Here is a 14075-nt window from a genome sequence, read left to right on the forward strand (position 1 = left end):
GGTTGGTGTGATTTTGGACACATTGGCTACAACAGAAATGTGCATGCACAGGGTGAGGGGCTGCCAATGTCACTCCGAGGTGAGGTAGAAAGTCTGGTGACCCAAGGTTACTGCCAGTGTAGGCTATCTTTTGTTGTTTTTTCGCCCCAGTATTTATTTCAGAAGCTAGACTGCATGGGCATTGGCAAGATCTCCATTGACTGGGCCTGTGCCCGAGTGGCCCAATGGACACTACACTTCTGCAGAAAAGTGAGGACGCCATAATGGGAGGGGCCGTTGTAAGTGATGGGAGGTCTGCCATTCTGCGCAGCAAAAGTATTGGTCCTCAAAATTTGAGGACATCGACAGAATTGGCACCGAATTCGAGGTACCGGAAAATGCTCATGTATGGAGCCAAAATTGGCACTGTGATGGTTGGAAGGTGTGCCACACTCGTTATATATAAGTGGCAGATAGAGAAATGTCATCCAGAGTTTGTGTCAAAGTGTCTTTGAGCAAGACTCTGAACCCTATAATTGCTCCTGATGTGCAGGTCGGTGCCTTGCATGGTTTCCTCCACCAAGACCATTGAGTCGATGTGTTTCCTCCAACTGTGCCTTGGTCTGCCCCGGGGTCTCCTCCCAGTGGGACGTGATCCTTGGTCTGCCCTGGGGTCTCCTCCCAGTGGGACGTGATCCTTTGTCTGCCCCTGGGTCTCCTCCCAGTGGGACGTGATCCTTGGTCTGCCCTGGGGTCTCCTCCCAGTGGGACGTGATCCTTGGTCTGCCCTGGAGTCTCCTCCCAGTGGGACGTGATCCTTGGTCTGCCCTGGGGTCTCCTCCCAGTGGGACGTGATCCTTGGTCTGCCCTGGGGTCTCCTCCCAGTGGGACGTGCCTCGAGGACCACCCTAGGGAGACGCCCGAGAGGCATCCTAACCAGATGCCCAAACCACCTAAACTGGCTCCTTTCCAGGCGAAGAAGCAGCGACTCTACTCGAGAGAGTCTCTCTCACGTGACTGAACTCTCACCCTATCTCTAAGAGATGCCAGCCACCTGTCGAAGAAAACTAATTTATCCCTGTAATAGAGTGGTCCTCTGTTACTTATTCTACACAGCATATTGGCACTTTATTAACTTGCACAGTTGAATACCGTTTCCTGTTTAGCTGAGATGGCCACTCAGCCAACGAGTTCCACCTGGGGAAATGCTTGGTGATTAACAAACATGAGGGGCAAGTGCAATGTGGGTTATAGATTCAATATGTTTGGGAAGTGCAATAATGTGGAGTTCTATTGTTGAGGTTTGATTGAATGCCTAACAATTGCCTGTGATGTGTTTCAGTAAGGATTGGGCTGGACCATGTCAGGATAGCGAGGGGTTAGGATGTGCTGTTGTGATTGATTATTTATGTTGTAGTGTGAAGGACTTGTAACATTTGTATGGTTTACGGTTATTTTATATGTATTTATTGTATGCTTATGTATGTATTCATGGTATGTTGTCATTTGAAGACACCCTATAGATGGGATAGTCCATTCTCATTATCTCCAGCTGGGTATAAAAGGCTGCCATTTTGCCAGTGAACTGAAGTCTGTGCTGGGAGTAGAGAGCTTCCTGTGTTTATGCCAGTTGGTAGTGCTCATTTGTTGAATAAACCTACCATTGGTTAACCTTTACCAATGCCTGTACTGTTTCTCCAGGCACTAACATGGTCATTCTTACAATCCCATTCATATTCCATTCAATCAATGTCTGTGATTGAATGGAAGCTAGGTCTGCAATTCTGCACAGAAATTGAGAACAGCAAAATTAAGGGAGGGGTAGTTGTTTGGATGTAAGGGCTCCGTAAGCGTTCCCGCATAACTTCTGAATTGAAAATAGCAGATCTACAAGCTCATTATGTCGCATCACGAGGCGTTGTGAGCTTGTAGATCTGCAATTTTGAATATTTTTACACACCATTGTGCACCGCAGTATAAAATAACAATTAAGTGGTTAATTGATTTGTTAACATATAAAATATATATACATTTAAAAAACAATCAACAGTTAGAGCTAGAGCCGGAGAACAGATCCAATCCTCCGCATTAGGCCTATATAGATGTGTGTGTGGCAGTGGAACTTCATGGGTTGTCACAATAGCTGCGATATGGGAGTCGGTTAGATTACAATAGCGGTGATATAGGGAGAAGGCCTGTGGAGCAAACCCCTGCCTGCAGTGCCTGGTATAAAACAGTAAAGGGAAAGAGTGAAGAAGTAGAGGGAAAGAGTGAAGAAGGAAAGGGAAAGAGTGAAGAAGTAGAGGGAAAGAGTGAAGAAGTAGAGGGAAAGAGTGAAGAAGGAAAGAGTGAAGAAGTAGAGGGAAAGAGTGAAGAAGTAGAGGGAAAGAGTGATAAGTAGAGGGAAAGAGTGAAGAAGGAAAGGGAAAGAGTGAAGAAGTAAAGAGTGAAGAGTAGAGTGAAAGAGTGAAGAAGTAAAGAGTGAAGAAGTAGAGGGAAAGAGTGAAGAAGTAGAGGGAAAGAGTGATAAGTAGAGGGAAAGAGTGAAGAAGGAAAGGGAAAGAGTGAAGAAGTAAAGAGTGAAGAGTAGAGTGAAAGAGTGAAGAAGTAAAGAGTGAAGAAGTAGAGGGAAAGAGTGAAGAAGGAAAGTGATAAGTAGAGGGAAAGAGTGAAGAAAGTAGAGGGAAAGAGTGAAGAAAGTAGAGGGAAAGAGTGAAGAAGGAAAGGGTGAATAAAGTAGAGGGAAAGAGTGGGGTGGAAGCAGGTTAAGATTCTTCATTCTCAGAATGGTAAATTGGCCAAGACCAGTTATATCCAGTCATTATTCTATCCACTGTCATTTCCTGAGAAAGAAAAATGTACATGAGATTGATATGGAATGATGAGGATGGAAAGAGGACAGAATAGATAGAATGGTGGGTGCATGACTTTGGTAAGAAAATGAACATCCTCAAACCACATGTGGCTGACGTCTTTTGTAAACTTGTGATATTTTGTAATAAACACAGCAACAGCAGGCTACTATGAGATCGAGACGGATGAAAAAAATCCATTTAAAAGATAGAAATTTAAAATATAGAAACAAGACAGACACATTTTTCCACAAGAAGATTTGAGTGAGTTTGTTGATATACATTTGACATAATGCTAAGCTTAACAGTTTAACACCAACAGTTTCTTTTCCTAACAACTTTTGTGTTAAATTGGAATCTGTTGCATGCATAAACCTTACCTCTCTGCTCACCCTCACTGCCCTGTATCCCCAGGCGTGTGTGTGTGTGTGTGTGTGTGTGTGTGTGTGTGTGTGTGTGTGTGTGTGTGTGTGTGTGTGTGTGTGTGTGTGTGTGTGTGTGTGTGTGTGTGTGTGTGTGTGTGTGTGTGTGTGTGTGTGTGTGCGTGTGCGTGTGCGTGCGTGCGTGTGTGGCGTGCGTGGCATGCATGTGTTTGAGGCCTCGCTTGCTCCTTCCTCTCCCCAACTCTCAGTGTTTTATGGGCTGTGTGCTGCGGTGCAGTGACCTCCCTCTCACCCCGGTGCCACCCAGCCGGTGCAGGATTCAGGCACACATGGCCCCTGCCTGCCAAAACCCCACAGCGCCACATCTGCAATCCATAAACGCCAGCCACTCTCTCCCTCTCCTCCCTCGCCCACACCACCTCAGTCAGACTCTCTCTCACACTCCTCCATTTCACCCGCACTCACCCCCACCCCCGATCTTACTTTAATTGCTGAATTCTATGCATCTCTCGTCTCTTGCCTAAGCCTTTGGTTGTATATTCGTTATCTTTAAATTGATAATAGCCGGTCTTGTATATCTGCTTTAGGCGAGCGACACTGTCATAGGGCCGAGGTATATATCAGACGGCCTTTAACATCAACTGGCTCGTCCCCTATCTCTCCTCCTTCCCTTTCTTCATCCTCGTCCAACGGAAAAACCTCTCACCCATTATATCTTCAGTGGGAGCCAGCAGAAGTGTGGTGGCAGCGAGTTGGGGAACCGCAAAGACATTCCTGATCCAAACAGCGCTAAGCCACCAGCGTTCACTCCTTATTCTGACGACGGGCCCGTGCCAAACACACACTTCACTTATGGTTCTGGATTCTGCCTCACCACGTCGCAGTTGGTCCCCAAAACAACTAAAATGTTTATCTGTGTCAAATTGATAGTGTCGGTGGAAAAGTTGTGCATGCATTGCATCTAAATTCAGTCCCATTCTTCTTCTACATGTGTGCCTTTAAGGACAGTCTCTCCACAGCGGGGGTATTGAATTCCCCCCTCTCCATGTGAACTGCGGGCCAGAAATGCACACCAACCACACCCCTCCCTTCAGCTTTAACAAGATGTGTTCAACACATCACTGTTACAGTGCCCTTGCCTTAATTCATGTTAGACAAAAAAAAGAGAGAAATGGAGTGGATAAATGGAGTGTTACAGCAAAACTGTCCAGGGCTTCTAGCATGCCCCCCCAAGGCAATAAAGAGACATTATTCTTTCCCGATTGTATTATCTTTATTTTTCAACTTTTTCCGTCATAATCAAATTCAGTGTATGAAAAAATGTACAGAGTGAACTTTTGCTCCCCTTGGTTTCTTGGATCATGTTCTCCTCCCCATCCCCAAGTCTTCACCTTGTGCTTTCCCAGACATATTGGCATGCCTCTGTGGTGCAGTCCCAGCAGAGCCTGCGGATGAATCATGTTGCTGTGAGCATGCAAGAGCACAGTTTTATGATAAATATTACAATTCATAAATCACTGTTTCTCCGAGTGAAAAAAAAGAGAATGAAAAGAAACCATGGAACCAGGAGGGACGTAAAACCGTTGAGCATTTCGGAACCAGAGAGAAAACAAGAGCAGGGTCATGATCTCTCCCTGTAGTGTGTGTGTGTGTGTGTGTGTGTGTGTGTGTGTGTGTGTGTGTGTGTGTGTGTGTGTGTGTGTGTGTGTGTGTGTGTGTGTGTGTGTGTGTGTGTGTGTGTGTGTGTGTGTGTGTGTGTGTGTGTGTGTGTGTGTGTGTGTGTGTGTGTGTGTGTGTGTGTGTGTGTGTGTGTTGTCATGCACTAGGGGATGCATGGCAAAAACAGGGAGTCCACACAAGAGTTTAACAGTTTGTAATTATATTTATTATATTAAAGTAAAGAAAGCATAGCAAAATAATGAAGTGTGGGATGTGAGTATATCAGTCATCAGTAATGTGTGCAGTGTATGGATGTATGGAGAATGGTGTGTGCGGGTTGTATTAGCTGGTGCAAAACATAACTTAACAAAAGGGTGGTTAGGCCCTTGAGCCCGGTGGCAGTCCTGCTTGCAGGGAGGACAGAGAGAAGAATGAGCTGCAGCCAGGAGAGCTCTCTATATAGTCCCCTAAGCCACACCCACCTCAGGTGAGCACAATTGGGCTGACGGCCTGCTCCACTCTGCCATCACAGAGGCTTCCCTCTAGCTTACAGTGAGGCAGAGGGGGCAGGACCGTCACACCCCCCTCCATAAAAATGATGCTCCACCACATCATCTAAAAGAAAAACAAACCACAAATTAGCAACCAATAAACAAATATTATCCCTCCAACTTGACCAAACTAAACAAATCAAACAGCCACCTTTTCAACTTTGACTTACTACTGTACAACAATGCCCCCTGGATGCTCAATACCTGTTTCATTCCCCCATAGTAGTCCAGCTGTGGCCCCACTGCCCTTCGCATCCGCCCCGAATTAGCTCTGGCGTATGGACACTTGGGACAGGTGGGACCGGAGAGCTACACAGGAGGGTTTTACAGGACAAAACAGTTTACAGTTCACCAAAACAAGATTTCCAATCAAACAACTAACAATTTTAATGTCTGCATTTATCCAGACTTCTCTGTGCAACTGTACACTACCTACCCATACTACCTGCTTCCTCACCATTACCCACCATCCTGCCCCCAGCCTCAGCAACCCTGGTACTAGGAGCAATTTAAGAGCGCCGGAGACAGGACAGTCTAGAATGGGAAACAACAAGCAAAACAGGAAATGTACGTGAACAGGTTAACACCCTAATGTATACGTGACAGTGCATCTGCCATCACGTTCTGAGAGCCTTTAATGTGACGAATCTCCATATTATAGGGCTGCAAGAATAATGCCCATCGCATTAACCTCTGGTTTGGATTTTGGAGAGACTTCAAAAATGTCAGTGGGTTGTGGTCTGTATAAGCGACCAGGGGAGTTAAACCAGAACCCAAGTACACATCAAAGTGTTGCAAGGCTAATATTAGCCCTAGCGCCTCCTTCTCAATAACAGAGTAGTTGAGCTGATATGTATTGAACTTTCTTGAAAAGAAAGCAACCACTCTGTCAACCCCCTGCTCATCTGCTTGCAAAAGAGCAGCTCCGCATCCTACATTTGAAGCATCGACCTGTAGTGAAAAGGATTTATCCAAATGGGGAGCAGCTAGAACCGGAGCTGAACACAACAGAGCCTTGAGATTTTCAAATGCCAACTCACAATTAGTTGACCAGACAAATTTGGTATCCTTTTTGAACAGCCTGGTTAACGGCTCAGCCACGGACGAAAAGTTTCTACAGAAACTCCTATAATATCCTACTAGGCCCATAAACCGGAGCAACTCTTTCTTTGTAGTTGGATGAGGATATTCAATCATTGCCTTGACCTTGTCCTGAACCATGCGTACACTGCCCTGACCGACCACCTTGCCCAAATATGTTACTGTGGCCCTTGCAAACTCACATTTAGCCAAGTTGATTGTCAATCGTGCCCAGACCAACCTCTCCAAGAGAGCCTTAGTACGCTGCATGTGCTCAGACCAGGTATCGCTGTAGATTACCACATCGTCAAGGTATACGGCACATCCCTCCAAACCAGCCACCACCAAATTCATGAGGCGCTGAAAAGTTGCGGGCGCATTTCGCAGACCAAAGGGCATAACCGTGTACTTGTATAACCCAGATGGTGTAATGAAAGCGCAAACTTCCTGTGCTCGCTTCGACAGAGGGACCTGCCAATATCCTTTTAAAAGGTCAAATGTACTAACATACTTAGCTGATCCCACTTCATCTATACAGTCTTCCATTCGTGGAAGGGGAAAAGCATCTGGCTTAGTTACATTATTGACCTTCCGATAGTCTGTACACACTCTGTAGGTCTTGTCAGGCTTACCGACCAGTAGGCAAGGTGATGCCCAGCTTGAGCTGCATGGTTCAGCAAAATGGTTCTCCAGCATGTACTCTACCTCTTTGTTCAAATGTTTACGTTTCTCAGGAGACACCCTATAAAAACGCTGCCTTATAGGTACTGCCGTTTCATCCACCTCCACATCATGTTCAATTAAATGGGTACGAGTGGGCACATCGTGCAACAAAGCAGGATATCCGTTAATAAGAGCCACCAACTCAGAGCGTTCATCATCATTCAAATAGGCCAGATTAGAATCAAGTTTACTCAAGGATTCTGTGTTGTTCAACCGACCCTGCAAAATGACCGCCGGGGTCTCACCCTCCTCTCGAGTGTCCAACACCGGTGAAGACCCATCTACCCTGGTTGTACAAAGACAGGAATTAACACTTTCCCCATTTCCTGCTTTACCATCAGACTCCTTTGAGTAATAAGGTTTTAGCAGATTGATATGACACATTTTCGTCTTTTTTCTACTCTCTGGAGTAGCTATTATGTAGTTCTGCTCTGTCACCTGTCTCACAACCGTGTAAGGCCCACTGAATTTGGCCTGGAAAGGAGAAGTTATTATAGGCTTAAGGAGCAAAACTTGATCTCCAGCTTTAAACTGCCTAGGCTCTGCACGTCTGTCATGAAGAGATTTCATTTTTTTCTGTGACTGTCCTAAATTCTCCTTTGCACTTTCCACTGCCAAAATCAACCGGCGTCTAAACCCATTGACATAGTCAAGGAGAGTTTTAGGGGGTTCAGCTACTTTCCAGCTGTCCTCCAACATAGCCATGGGACCACGAACCTTGTGACCAAATACCAGGTCATTTGGGCTGAAACCTGTACTTTCCTGGACTACCTCTCTAGATGCTAACATCAGCCACGGTAATCCCTCCTCCCAATCTTTCCCCAATTCTGTGCAGTAAGAACGCAACATGGACTTCAGGGTTTGATGGAACCGCTCTAAGGCCCCCTGTGACTGAGCATGATAGGCTGAAGCCATATTATGCTTGACCTGAAGCTGCTTGAGAACCTCAGCAAACATACGGGAGGTGAAATTTGAACCACGATCGCTCTGGATGACCTTCGCGATCCCAAAAACAGACATGAACTGTGTCAAAGCTTTCACAACAGACTTAGTGGTTATGGTTCGAAGTGGGTAAGCTGCGGGGTATCGGGTTACTTGACACATAACCGTGAGCAAATATGTATGGCCCTGCGTGGAACGAGGCAACGGCCCAACACAGTCGATAATGAGATGTTCAAATGGTTTCTCCACTGCAGGGATTGGACACAGTGGAGCTGGCTTAATTGACTGGTTGGGCTTACTCGTCAACTGGCAAGTATGACACTTTTTGATGTAAGCAGAAATGTCTCGTTTCAACAGAGGCCAAAAACAATACCGCAACACCCGGTTGTACGTTTTCCTTACTCCCTGATGCCCAGCAACATTATTATGACATGTTTGCAACACCAATGACCGAAATTTATTAGGAACCACAAACTGAAAAACTGGATCCCCACCTAGAGCCTCTGCATGTGGAACCCATTTACGAAAGAGCAAGTCCTGTTGCACAAAATACCCATGTGCACTACTGTTGATTTTGTCAACAGACATGGCTTTGTCAAACAGTTCTTGCAAGCTAGGATCATTCTTCTGTTCTACAGCCAAATCCCTATGTGACATAGACTTAAACTGCTCAGGCAACGTCAAATCAACCAGACCAGACCTCTCGCCCTGATCATCACTCTGGTTCTCATGTGAGGCGGCCATGGCACGTGTAACAGCGCACGCTGGATACCCCACTGTACCATCAGAACCACTGTCCTGCTGAAACTCTCCAGGCCACTTCCTGGTAATTACATTTGGTACCTGATCAGACCAAATTCGTTCCCCACAAAGGTCATTACCCAGGATGATGTCCACCCCTGCAACCGGCAACTCCGGTCTCACCCCCATGTGAACCTCTCCATTTACCAACTCTGAAGTGAGGGACATCTTATGGATTGGCACAGAAAACACAAACATGCCCATTCCCTGGATCAAAATGCTCTCCCCTGTATCAGTCTCAGTTGTAAACGGCAACACTGACTCTCGTACAAGGGAATCTAGTGATCCACAGTCTCGTAGCACCTTCACTGGTATTTGTTTGTCACTTCCTATCACAGACACAAAACCATTTGAAATGAATGGCAAGTATGCATCAGCCGTTTTTGGCTTCAATAGAGCACCCTGTTGTCCTAAAGGCAAAGCCACTGGGCTGAGTGAGTTAGCCAGTGCCACTGGTTTAACCTGTGAGCTGGTGGACCTGTCCTTAGATTTGAGGACCGGACACTCATTTTTCCAGTGTCCTGCAGACTTACAATAATGACATACCCCCACTGATTTGTCATGTGTCCCTGGTGTCACCCTGCTGTCGGCCGTATTTCTGTAAACTTCTGGAGCACCCTTTACACGAGGAAACTTATTGAACACATTCTCACTAGCATGATCACTGTAACTATTCTTGTGAATTAACACGTACTCATCTGCCAAAACTGCTGCCTCAGTTGCCGTTTTTACTTTGTGCTCAGTGATGTATGTAGCAATATTACACGGCAGAGTGTTTTTAAACTGCTCCAAGACCATGAGATTAAACAATTGTTCAAAATTCTCAACTTCAGATGATGAACACCAGCGCGAAAACTGTGTACACAAATCTCTGACAAACTCCACATGTGACTCTTTGTCACGTTTTCTCCAGCCCCGAGCCCTCTGCCTGTAAGCCTCTGGCACCATCTCATATATTTTTAACACTGCCTCTTTAACTTTTACATAACTCCTAGAGTCCATAGACGTTAATGCAGCAAATGCCTCTTGTGCTTTCCCTGTGAGTACAGACTGCACCATTATAGCACAATTTGCGTCTGTCCAACCTTGTGCCTCTGCAATTCTGTCAAATAAGAGAAAAAAAGTGTCCGGATCTTTTTCATTGAACCTAGGAAGGAGCCTCAGGCTACTGCCAATGTCCATAGCTTTGACACCTCCTCCCCTTTCAGTATTACCATTATTCAATGCATCTGCTGATAATTTGCCCTGTTCGATCAACTCTAGCTTTTTGGTTTCCACATCTAATTTGGCCATTTCAGTACGTTGTTTCATTCTTTCAATTTCCATAACATGTTGTTGTTTTAACACCAAAAGTTCTTTCTTCCATTTGAACTCACCCTCTGAACTGACCTCATCACCATTGTCTTCGACAGGCTGCAAAATGCCCTTGTCTACCAGCGTACTGATTAGACTGGCCTTCATTGCTGCCTTCAGCTTATCTGTCACTGTGATGTCATAATGTTTAGCAATTACCAATAGCTGATCCTTCGCACAAATATCGAGTAACCCCACTGACGGAGACTTAATAAACTTATCTGTAGCTGAACTCATTTTTCTTTTGTATGCAAATTTTCTACAAAAAAACTTTAACAAGACCAAGTGTTGGGCTGTGCATTACAAAGTGCAGTACAGTAACTGAACAAACCCCCCCTAACTTACCTATTATTTCTAACTAACTTACCTATCTTTACCTACCGTCGGCACCCGGGCATGAGGATTTCTCCCCTCCAGCCACCTAGTGTGACCCCCAAGATCCGCCGCTAACCAAAACTCCACTAAGAGTAAATCAAAGAAAGGAACAAACAACTGACACCCTAACGGTGCCGGTCGCTAAGGGACTTGTTCCAACTAAATGCACATGTAACTAACACTTGCAAACACATCCCAACACTTACCTTTGTTGTAACTCTGTAAACTGGGGCCAAATGCCTTCTCTGTCCGGCTCCTAACAAAAAAAACAAGAAAACTCAAGTGTGAAACTCCCAAACAAGACAAACGGGAAAGAAAAGATATATGTATATGCTTTTCTTTTTTTTTTCTCCAATTAATCAATTAATTAATTATGTACGGACGAGCCCCCATTTTGTCATGCACTAGGGGATGCATGGCAAAAACAGGGAGTCCACACAAGAGTTTAACAGTTTGTAATTATATTTATTATATTAAAGTAAAGAAAGCATAGCAAAATAATGAAGTGTGGGATGTGAGTATATCAGTCATCAGTAATGTGTGCAGTGTATGGATGTATGGAGAATGGTGTGTGCGGGTTGTATTAGCTGGTGCAAAACATAACTTAACAAAAGGGTGGTTAGGCCCTTGAGCCCGGTGGCAGTCCTGCTTGCAGGGAGGACAGAGAGAAGAATGAGCTGCAGCCAGGAGAGCTCTCTATATAGTCCCCTAAGCCACACCCACCTCAGGTGAGCACAATTGGGCTGACGGCCTGCTCCACTCTGCCATCACAGAGGCTTCCCTCTAGCTTACAGTGAGGCAGAGGGGGCAGGACCGTCACAGTGTGTCGGTGGTGGTGAAAAGGGGGCTTCAGGTCAGGGAGAGATCACCAGGGAGAAGTAGATGAAAAGATGCACCAGACAGTGGTCAAGTTCAGCAACTACAGTATATTACAGGATTGGTGATTATAACTACAGTACAGTTTACAGCAGGGATACTCAAATAGATTTACCTGTGGGCACAAAAATGGCAAGGGGCCAGGGGCCAGTAGATAAAATTACGACATTAATGATACTTGATAACTTCTCTCTTTCAATTGCTTTATTTTCGCAAAATGTATCAAAGTACAATGTGCATGCACACAATATGTAAATAAATAAATGTGTTACATTTTCTTGCATAAACACAAAGAGCTGTTTCCATAACTGCACAAATTATTGCACATAACATGAGTAGCTGTTATAATAACATAATAACATAACATTATTAAAGTAGCTCTTTGCCTGCCTGCCTGCCTGTCTGTCTGTCTGTCCATGAGTAGTTATTTGTCTGTCTGTCAATGAGTAGCTGTCTTACTGTCTGCCTGTCTATGAGTAGCTGTCTGCCTGCCTGTCTATGAGTAGCTGTCTGTCTGCCTGCCTGTCCAATTGTCCATGAGTAGCTGTCTGTCTGCCTGTCTGAGTAGCTGTCTGCCTGCCTGCCTAATTGTCCATGAGTAGCTGTCTGTCTGCCTGTCTATGAGTAGCTGTCTGCCTGCCTGCCTAATTGTCCATGAGTAGCTGTCTGTCTGCCTGTCTATGAGTAGCTGTCTGCCTTCCTGCCTGTCCAATTGTCCATGAGTATAGCTGTCTGTCTGTCTATGAGTAGCTGTCTGCCTGCCTGCCCAATTGTCTATGAGTAGCTGTCTGTCTGTCTATGAGTAGCTGTCTGCCTTCCTGCCTGTCCAATTGTCCATGAGTAGCTGTCTGCCTTCCTGCCTGTCCAATTGTCCATGAGTAGCTGTCTGCCTGCCTGTCCAATTCTCCATGAGTAGCTGTCTGTCTGCCTGTCTATGAGTAGCTGTCTGACTGCCTGCCTGTCCAATTCTCCATGAGTAGCTGTCTGTCTGTCTGTCTGTCTGTCTGCCTGTCTATGAGTAGCTGTCTGCCTGCCTGCCAGCCAGCAAGTTGGTTAACAGAAAATAAATTGTTATGGCTGAGTAAAATAAAATACAATAAACACAATTTGCCTGAAAATAGATTACCCAGCTATGACCTTTTTCATGAAAAAAAATGAGTAGTGATATGGCTGACTGAGTAAAATAAAACAATCTACCTGAAAATAGATATAATAAGTGAAGAGCAATTTCCGCAATTACCATTTCCGCAATTTCCATTTCCGCAATTTCCTCAATTTCCACCATTTCCGCAATTTCCGCAATTACCATTTCCGCATTTCCGCAATTTCCATTTCCACATTTCCGCAATTTCCGCAATTACAATTTCCGCAATTTCCGCTTCCGCAATTTCCATTTCCAACTATTAATGGCAGCTGGGTTTCATCATTCAAATAAAATAGAATTCTGTCCGTTTACGTTTAGCTATAAAATTATGTCAGGGAATAGGGATACACAGTATATGTCTTTCATTTGCATTGCATCTCCCCCCCCCCCCCCCCCCCAAGCTTTTATTTTCGTTCGAGTAATAGTAAAACTCTAATAGTATATTACTTATAATAATGTAATTAAAGATAACTTCATTCAGATTTATTTATTTTTATTTCATTTTCCAGATTTTTTTTCTTCTTTTTTTTTAGATTTTCATTGGTGGGCCAGTCATAATGGTCCCGCGGGCCTGATGTGGCCCGCGGGCCTGAGGTTGAGTATTACTGGTTTACAGTGCTGCCACATTATGTAGAGTTCAAATCATTTCCAAAGAAAGTTGCTGCTCACACCTCACAATAACAACCTTTAGGCCATAACACTATTGCAGCATTGAAGATGGCTATAATTTAACCAGCCTTGAATACCACAAGACAATAACTCAAGTGGAACCCCCACGGGAAAGGATTGTGCGACCACAAAACACCTGGAGCAGAGACTTGGAGGCAGATGCCATGACGCTGCGCCTCACCAGGTTACAGAGGTTGGCTCAGGAGTCAGGACCAAAACCCTTGTTGACAATCTAATCCCCAGGTGGGGTAGTAGGTGTAAGAAAGTTTGACTGAACACACAATAAATACATTGTAGTACATACTAGTAGGCAATCAGTGATAAAAGCATAAATTCAAAGCTGCTGCTCACAATCTTTAAGGCCAAATACAGACAATTATGGAGATTTCAGCTATGACTGTAATTAATATACCAGGCCATGTTACCTGATGTATCTGTGTCAATATTATCAACATTGGTTTGATAGTAATAAGATGTGAATTGTGAACTATATCCCAAACATTACACTTTCATATAATCTATTATGAGCCTGCAAAGATATTTTATTGCTTTTACTTTGTTTTTATAGAAATGTGCACTTCAACATCATCATAAAGTTCCCCTCCTTGCACCTTTGATCATGAGCATTCATTCATACAACCCCAAATAGTTCAACCAAAAGTCATGCAGTTATTCAACACAATCATTT

Source organism: Protomyctophum bolini (genome assembly GCF_963924005.1).
Source record: "Protomyctophum bolini genome assembly, chromosome: 9".
NCBI lineage: Eukaryota > Metazoa > Chordata > Actinopteri > Myctophiformes > Myctophidae > Protomyctophum > Protomyctophum bolini.